Genomic DNA, 9,701 nt, shown 5'->3' on the forward strand with positions numbered 1-9,701 from the left:
GTGTGTGTGTGTGTGTGTGTGTGTGTGTGTGTGTGTGTGTGTGTGTGAAATTTAAAGAAGACAGACTATTTCCAGTGCACAGGAAAATAGTTCTTAGCAGAGAGAAGAAAAAGTAAAAAACAGCTGTTCCCACCTATCCTTAACATAGAGACTCCTGGGCTGGCATGCAGCATGGCACACTAATATTCTCATATAGTTGCCATCCCATAAAGGTGCCAGCTAGAGTTTCAATTCCAATCCAGCTCTGTGCTAATGTGCCTGAAAAAGCAGCAGAGGACGGCCCCAAGGGCCCCTGCACCCATGTGGGAAACCCAGAAGAGGCTCCTGGCTCCTGGCTTTGGATTGGCTCAGCTCCAGCCATTGAGGCCGCTTGGGAAGTGAACCATCAGTAGGAAGATCTTTCTGTCTTTCCTCCTCTCTGAATATCTGTCTTTCCAATGAAAAATAAATAAATCTTAAAAACCTGTTTATAAAAGATTTATCTATTTATTTATCTGAAGAACATAGTTTCAGAAAGTGAGAGAAAGATCTTTTATCTACTGGTTCACTCTGAAGATAGCTGCAATGGCCAGGCTGAAGCCAGGAGCCAGGGGCTCTATTCAGGTCTCCCACATGGCTGGCAGGGACTCAAGCACTTGGGTCACATGTTTCTGTTTTCCCAACTGTTTAACAGGGTGCTGGATCAGAAGGAGAGCAGCCAGGACACAAATGGGGACCATATGGGATGCCTGCATTGTAGACGCTGGCTTAACCCAGAATGCCACGGCACTGCTCCTGATGCAACACGAAGCATCATGTTGCTCTCACTCTTAAAAACTCCTTGCTCTCTGGTCTTTAATTATTTCTAGTTTGTCTCTGTTTTCTGCTTTTCACTTTCTGCCCAGGTTTGCAGTGTTCTGACTTGCTTCTTATTCAGTTCATTAGGAGTGTTTCTTTCCCGGTTGTCTGGTTCACTCTGCTTTTCATTTAATGCTTTTCTGTTTCATTGTGCAGTTTTGGGTTTCTGCCTTTTTCAGAGGAGTGCTCAGTAGCTTTTCAATCTTTTATGTTTTCCAAGAAAACATTTTATTTTATATTTTTCAAAGATTTATTTATTTTTATTCCAAAGTCAGATATACAGAGAGGAGGAGAGACAGAGAGGAAGATCTTCCATCCGATGATTCACTCCCCAAGTGACTGCAACAGCCAGTGCTGTGCTGATCCATGGCCAGGAGCCAGAAACCTCCTCCAGGTCTCCCACACAGGTGCAGGGTCTCAACGCCTCGGGCCATCCTTGACGTCTTTCCCAAAAATAAATAATTATTTTTTAAAATTTTTAAAACAGAAAGCAAAGAAAGCCAAGGAAGGGGCTGGCACAGTGGTGTAGCAGGGTAACCTGCCTGCAAACTCTGGCAGCACATCCTTTGGAGTCCTGGCTGCTCCGCTTCCCATCCAGCTCCCTGCTTGTGGCCTGGGAAAGCAGAGGAGGATGGTCCAAGACTTGGAACTCTGCACCCACATGGGAGACCTGGAGGAATTCTGGGCTTTGGATCGGATAGGCTCGGCTCTGGCAATTGTGGCCATTTGAGGAACAAGCCAGCCGATGAAGATCTCTCTATCTCTCCTTTCTATATAAAATCTGTCTTTCCAATGAAAACAAATGAATCTTTATTTTTAAAAAATGATGTTGTGACACAAGCTGATCTGTGAATAAACTTAAGGACATTTAACAACAGGAAATAAGCCAGTCCCAGCAAGACAGCTCCTGACTGGCCCCTGCAAAGATGTTTTTATGGCAGTTGAACTCACAGTAACACCCCTCAGTTGGGTCCCTGGGACCAGCCAGGGTGAGTTTCCATTTTTTGAGATGAGAAAGTTCTCAAGATTCACAACTTTGTAAATTCAGCAAACATTTAGAAGTGAGAGAGATGGTAGAGCTTTTGTTTGTTTGTTTAAGATTTATTTTTATTGGAAAGACAAATATACAGAAAGGAGATACAGAGAGGAAAATCTTCCCTCTGCTTGTTCACTCCCTAAGTGATCACAATGGCCAGAAATGAGCTGGTATGAAGCCAGGAGGTAGCAGCTCCTGGAGGGTATAGGATCCTAAGGCTTTGGGCTGTCCTCTACTGCCTTCCCAGGACACAAGCAGGGAGCTGGATGGGAAGTGGAACAGCAGGGACATGAACTGGTGCCCCACATGGGATCTTGGTGCATGCAAGGCGAGGACTTTAGCCACTAGGCTACTGTGCTGGCCTGAAATGGTAGATTTTTATACACATTTCACCACGTTTTCTTTCTTCTTCCTCTCTTCCTCCTTCCTCTGTTTCATCTTCTCTTCTTCCTCCTCCTTCTTAACGAAAAAGCATGTTCACTTTGTTCATTTGCCTGTTTTCCTGGGAGCTTGGAAAGCAGCATGGATGTTTCTGTGTATGGATTTCTTCCCTTAGTGACCCTCTGTGTTGGTGCTCACACTCTGGCAGCTACGGAAAGAAGAGAGGGCGGGTACACAGCGCAGGCCTGGTGCGAGTCCCCTGGGGCACGGCCTGAGTCTTCCCGGATCCCATCATGGTGTCTCCACCCACAGCAAACCTGGCGATGGGAAGCATGGCGCCAGCAACCTGCTTCCACACAGCTGAGCTCAGCTGAGCCCCTTGCCTGCCTCTCAGCCCATGTTCCCCGTGGTCCACAGCCTTCTGCGGGTACCCTACAATGTGAGGGTGGAATCTTCCGAGCTCCCAGGCGCCAAGCCCGGCCATGTCCGTGCAGCCCGGCCTTCTCCACAGATGCCGCTGGGTTGTGTCTAGCTGTTCAAGAGGTCCTGTTCATGTGTCCCGCTACAGTCCTCACGCCAGATCCCCCAGCTTCCCAGGCAAGGTGCTGAAGAATACAGAGTCAGCTCCTGCCCACAAGTCGGCTCCCCACCTAAGCGGCAAGGACCCATTTGTCTGAGCCATCCCCACCCTTGCTAGGGGTCTGCGAGAAAGGCAGAAGCTGGAGCAGGGTGGAGGACACCCTCCCAGGCACGTTAGTCAATATTCCACAACCTTTTGGGGGGAGTGAACCAGCAGATAGAAGACCTGTCTGTCTGCCTGTCTCTTGGTAACTGTGCCTTTCAAATAAAGAAAGAAAAATTCAAAATGACTGTCTGAAGAACTGCCACTGAAATTGCAAAATCATACAAAGGAGCTACTTGTAGGTCTTGACTGGTTCTGGGGGCAGGAAGACACCAGAATCCCCCAATGCCAAAGGTACCAGTGACTGCTTACAAATGCTACCGCAGCACGGTGGAGGGCACACAGACTCAGCTGGCTCCTGTCACCCCTGTGGAGCTGTATCAGTGGAGGATCTGCCACAGCCGTGCATTATTCAACTGGGAACCCCCCCACTCCCCCCAAAAAAGAAAAACCTTGCAAGTGTCCTGTCAGCTCAGGCAGACAGAATGGGCTGTGCAATAGCCGCTCGGCCCCGCCCTTTCCGCTTGGTCCCGCCCCTCCCATCGGCCCCGCCCTCCATTGGTTCCGCCCCTTCTCCTCGGGCCTGCCCCTCTGCTCGGCACTGTCCCTATGTTCGGTCCGGCCCTTCTCTCGGCCCCGCCCTTCCCGGTCGGCCCCGCCCTCCATTGGCTCCGCCCTTCTCATCGGGTCCTCCCTTCCCCTCGGTTCCGCTCTCCCCTCGGCCCCGCCTTTCCCCTCCGCCCCTCCCCTCGTCCCCGCCCTTCCATTCCGCCCCTCCCATCAGCCCCGCCCCTCGCGACTGAAGCGGGAGTCACGTCAAGGCGGCGTAGACAAAGGCGGGCGCGCGCACGTCCTCACGCACGCCCGGGCTGGCGGCGGTGGCGGCCGGGGCGGGAGACAGCGTCCACGGAGGCACCTGGAGCCCCGGCGGCCGGCGGCCGGTGAGTACGCGGGAGTCGGCGCCTGCTGCGGGCCGGCGGGCGGGCGCGGGGAGGCGAGCGGGGCGCAGGGCTGCGGGGCGCGGTGTGGGGCCGTGGGGCCGTGGCCGCCGCGCGCGGGCCTGCGGGCCGGACACGCTGCCGACGCCCTGGGGCGGCGCTGGCCTTGGCGGCCGCATCCCGCCCTGCGCCCCACGCCCCCTGCCCTCCGGGAGCCCCGGGAGCCCCTCCGGCCCCACGTGCGGCGGCGGCCCCGGATCGCATCCCCCGGGGTAACCTTGACTGTGAGTCTGTGGCGGTTCTCCGCGGTTCCCACCCTGCTCTCCAACCCCAGCCCTGCGGGGTTCCATCCGAACCCTAGGGGGGAGGGGAAAAACCGTAAGGAAAGTAATTATTGTGGAAGAAGCGCTGCGGTCCTGAAGGCCGGTGGAGCAGACTTTGCCTGTAACTTTTAACAGACAGGAAGAGGAGATGGGTAGCGCGTCCTTGGAAATTTGGTCCATTTCCTTTTGATCTCAAGATGAGCCCTCGCTGGGCTAAAGTCCCTTCATGCTCAACTAGAAAAACCTCACCTGTGACTGAAGTCTTTAAGATTTTTTTTTGTTTGTTTGAATGGCAAATTTACAAAGATCTTCAATCAGCTGGTCACTCCCCACAACTGGCCGGGCTCAGCCAGGCTGAAGCCAGGAGTTTCTTCAGGTCTCTCAAGCACTTGGGCCATCCTCTTCTGCTTTCCCAAGCCATTAGCAGGGAGCTGGATCAGAAGTGGAACAGCCAGGACCTGAACCCGTGCCCATATAGAATGCCGGTGCTGCAGGGTGGTGGATCAGCCTGTTGAGCCACCGCATTGGCCCCGTTTGTCTTTTTGCAACAGAAACACATAAGTTGGGGAAAGCCCGAATAGAAAGGTATCTAAAGAGGTGATGCTGCTGGGGGACAGAACTAAAAGGCTGGAGAGTCCCAGATCCTCTTGACCTTCCAACCTTTTCCTTTTCCTCCTGAGCCCTCAGGTGCACTGGCCTGTAGGGATCCCCAGCTGCTAAGGTGTGTGACAGCTCCCAACCCCACTCACTGAAGGTGTGACAGCTCCCAGCCCCACTCCCTTGAAGGTGTGACAGCTCCCAGCCCCACTCCCTTGAAGGTGTGACAGCTCCCAACCCCACTCACTGAAAGGTATGACAGCTCCCAACCCCCCCACCCTAGGAGGTGTGACAGCTCCCACCCCACCCCCTACCCTGAGAGGTGTGACAGCTCCCAACAACACCTCCAGCCCCTCCTCGGCCGCTGCTGGCTGTGTCTGATTTAGGTGACCAGGCCTGACCCCTGTCACCAGAATGCAGAGCTGGGGCATGTGCCTTAAGTTACTTCCCAAAATAAGAGCAGGACAGACGAGACCTGCTAATCATAGTGTTGAGCAGCCCTGGGCCAGTTGTGACTAGACGGGACAGGCCAGGCTTAGGAGCACCAGCCCTAGAGGTCTGGGGGACATTCGGGTTGTTTAAAGGATTTCCTAAAGGAAATGGGAATGAGAGAACAAACTTGAGAAAATATCAATAAGGGTGGGGAGGGACCAGCCTTAGGCATTTATTTATTTATTTATTTATTTATTTATTTATTTATGTTGCAACAATTTGTTTCTTATTCTTTAAAGACTCATTTTGTTCACTTGAACATGGAGTGACAGGGTGTAGCAAAGAGGGGCTGGGCCAGCGCGGTGGCATGGTAGACTTATCCTCTGTCTTCAAGCACCAACCTCCCAAATGAGTGCCAGTTCATGTCCCAGCTGCTCCACTTCCCATCCAGCTCCCTGCTTGTGGCCTGGGAAAGCAGTAGAGTATGGCCCAAAGCCATGGGACCCTGCACCCGTGTGGGAGATCCGGAAGAGGCTCATGGCTTCAGATCAGCTCAGTTCCGACTGTGGTGGCCATTCGGGCAGTAAATCAGTGGACAGAAGATCTTTCTCTCTGTCTCTCCTTCTCTCTATAGATCTGGCTTTCCAATTGAAAAAAAAAAAAAAAGATAAAAGCTGAGCGGCCGGGCTTGACCCACCCTGTTGCAAGTTGGTGGCATTGCAGGTGGCAGCTTAACGTGCTGCATCACAGTGCCAAGCACTCGCTGTCTTACCCTTTGACTGAGGGTGTTCGTCTCCCAGAAATGTTGTGAGCAAGTGAGTCCTTATAGACAGCGTGCTGAGTTTGCTTACTAGTTTGGGTTATTTAAATGTTCTAATGTAATAGCAGATGTGCTTTTAAAGTGAACTGTTGTGAATTTGTGCATTTCTAGTTTGTGGAAATACAGCTGAGCATGATAGCACTGGGGACCACGGTAGGTCCGTCTCCCCTGACTGGTGGGGGCAGGGGAAGGAGGAGGTGGTGGTATACTTTGCGTCTGATGTCAGGAAGAGGGCGGTGGCTGTCTCTCCGAATTCCAGCTGAGTTCTTCTCATCAGTGCCTAGTGCAAACATGTATCTGTTGTGGAAAAGTCCCTGGCTTTCTACAGATGATTTGGGCCTGACCAACCCTGGCCTGCTGTTTACTCTTGCAGTTTCTTGTGTCCATGAGGAGGGCCTGGCTGAGAAGCAGCCAGCTGGGGCTGGGAGGTGCCCTGAGTCCTTGCAGGTGTTGCTGCTAGAGTCCCTGTGTCTGGCACATTGTCCTAGGGGCTCACATCCTTTCTTGATTTTTGCCCTGCAGAGTAGTAGTTAGTGCCGGAGTCCAGCTCCAGCCGAGAGTTCGGAGCTCGGGAAGGGTGCGTGAGATAGGCGTAGAAAGAAGAAGAGAGAAAGAAAGGAGAGACGGACCACTAGGATTCCTTGATGATTGTGGACCTTGCGAGAAAGCTGTCCGGTTTATTTATACAAAAGCAGTACAAGGTTTTCTTTTAGGGGCATTTTGACATAGCTTCAGGGGGGCACAATTTACAACTTCTTGAGAAATGATTGAGGAAGGATTCCGCATTCCTTGCTTATCTTGGTTTTCCAGTCTTCATCCGCTCTCCTCAGGTCTGGGCTCTAACCTTGGCGCCACCTGTGACAACCAGGCCCCTACCTTGAATTATGTACGGGTTAGTAAGTCCGGGGTCTTGGTGTATGGGGATTACGGGCCATTGGCACTAAAGGCCATTAGGTCAGCAAGCTCACACAGTTTGTTATCTGAACAAGTAAAGCAAGAGTTATAACGGCGGAAAGAATTGTAATTAGCAATGAGCCAAGTTTACTCCATTTAAGTTTCAATTCTGCAATTGACAAGTGAGTGTTTCCAAAGACAATTCTACAAATTGTTTCACCTCAAGACAGGGTATTATCCATTCCAACGTTGCAGCCAAGAATTTCTCAGTAGACAACACATCTTATTCAGTAATACACTCTTACTACAATTCTTATTCTACAACTTATCCATCACTTAATGGGAGAAATACATCAAAAGAGAAAAAACAAAGATCTAAGACAAAAGGTTCCAAACATTAAGTTCCTCTACAACTGCAGGTTCTACAGCCTCATAAGTGATCAAACAATAATCAAAAGTATATCTTTGTGATGTTAGTGAAATCAGCCTATATTTCCTCTAGTTAGAAATTATGAAAGCAGCTAAAGCAACTACAGTTTCTATGTTCTAAAGAGTTGCAAGGACAGGCTAACCCTTAAGGTCACAGTAACTATATTTTTTTTGCCTTAACAGGATAGCCTTTAGGGTCCCAGTAACACGATAGCCTTTAGGGTCACAGTAACAAGATAACTTTTAGGGTCCCAGTAACAAGATAGCTTTTAGGGTCCCAGTAGCTATATTTTTTGTCATGGCAGTTTTAACCCATACTCCCATCATTTCCATTAGTTTGTAAAATTCTTATCAAGCCATTTCCCAGAAAGCATGCTAAATGTCCGGACCAGATTTTATGGCCATGGGTAGGTACACAATAAGGTGTCTGGAAACAGCATGGGCTTGATTGTACTCCTGTGTGCAGTTAAAGGCCCACTCACCAGGACATTATCAGTAACATTAACTCTTAAGCTCATGTTGGTTGTAAAAGCCATCTCACAGGGGCAGACAATGCCTCAATACAAAATTCTTAGTGGGGTGGTTGAGTGCCCATGCGAAAGGGAGTGAAAACTGCGTCAAGGTGGTCAAAGATGAATCCGCTAGGCCCTGCCAAGTAGCTGGAAGCTCCCTGGGCCCTGCCATGCAGGGAGCTGTTCTCTTCACACCTTTGTGTCATTCACACCTACTGCACGGGCCCTGGCAAGTTAGGATGCTTAAATTTTGCCTCCTGTTAACTTGAGGCTCAGGAACTCGCAAAAGTTGCAAGAATGAAAATGGAGTCTCTTTTGCCAAACCCTGACAAGAAAGAAGTAAAGCCGGGAGGCTGTGGAGTAGGGCTTCCCGTGTAGGTATCCTCAGTGACAAGAGCTGTACCAGAAGCTGCCAGAAGCTCAGACTTGCAGCAGAAAGAGAGCCTCCTGCAAGGATGCCGCCCCCAAACTGCCCGTGGACTCTGAGCCTCATGCCATGCTTCCTGCTCACCCACCTAGGCAGGCGTGATTATTTCAGAATAACTTGTCTCCCCCTGTTTTTGCCCCTAAATCTTTGCCTTGCCACAGCCTCCTTGAATGTACCTGTTGTTGACTTTGGCATATATCTTGAAGAACCTCTTTGTTGTTTACATTTTGATAACCTGCAGTACTAGAAAAATATTTTGTATCAAGTAGGAATGGAGGCAGCGCTGTAGCCCCGAGCCCCATCCAGCTCCCTCTAACATCCCACTAAAGCAGAGGATGGTTGCCAAAGTGCTGCAGCCCTAGTACCCAGGGAGGTGGCCCGGCAGAAGCGCCTGGCTCTTGGCTTCAGCTTGGATCAGCCTTGGCTGTTGTGGCCTCTGCAGAGTGAACCAGCAGATGGAAGAGCTCTCTGTGTCTCCTTCTGTTGGTTCATCTGACTTTCACATAAATATTGAAATAGAGAAGAAGTTGGAGCAGAGTCCATTTTTGTTGATTTTTTGAGTTAAGTAATCTGGCAAAGTGACAATGCTGGAAGCCTGGATCCAGAAGGTAGCAGCGTTCTGCCCAAAACTTAGGATGACTTGGTGGCAGAGAGCAGGGAGAGGAAATGTTGGTATCTGCATCTGCATTAGTTGAAAATTTGACTCGAACAATTTTTGAGCAGAACTGGCTTGTAGAACTACACCTTAAGGCACAAGCGGTTATACATTTTGTAATGGGTCTTTTAGGAAAAAAAAGCAGTGTTTACTATTTTAATTCTCTCTCCAGTATATTATTCATATAGCAAAATATTGCATTTACCTCATAACCATATACAGTTATTATTGTCAAATTAAAGGTCTTTTTTAAATAATAAAAATGTATTTGTTTGCATTTGAAAGGCAGAGTTGGAGAGAGAGGAGAAACAGAGATCTTCTATCCATGGTTCACTCCCCAAGTGGCCGCAACAACCAGAGCTGCACCGATCCAAAACTAGGAGCTCAGAGCTTTTTCCGGGTCTCCCACGCAGGTGCAGGGTCCCATGGCTTTGGGCCATCCTCAACTGCTTTCCCAGGCCACAAGCAGGGAGCCGCATGGGAAGTGGAGCAGCTGGAATTAGAACCGGCTCCATTATGGGTTGCCAGCGCTTGCAGTTAGGGATTAGCCTTGTATGGAGCCGTGGCACTGGCTGCTGTATGTCATGTATTTCACCTTGACAGTGCATTTGAAGGGCCCCAGGTCACGTGTGCTCGGGGTGGCTGCGTGCACAGAATCACTGTCAGCAGAACGCAGGGGAAGCAGCATTTTGTTTTGCTAGGTTAACGTTTAACTCTGAGATTAGAATTTGTGGTTGT

The sequence above is a fragment of the Ochotona princeps genome, chromosome 11 (assembly GCF_030435755.1).
Source record: "Ochotona princeps isolate mOchPri1 chromosome 11, mOchPri1.hap1, whole genome shotgun sequence".
Lineage (NCBI taxonomy): Eukaryota > Metazoa > Chordata > Mammalia > Lagomorpha > Ochotonidae > Ochotona > Ochotona princeps.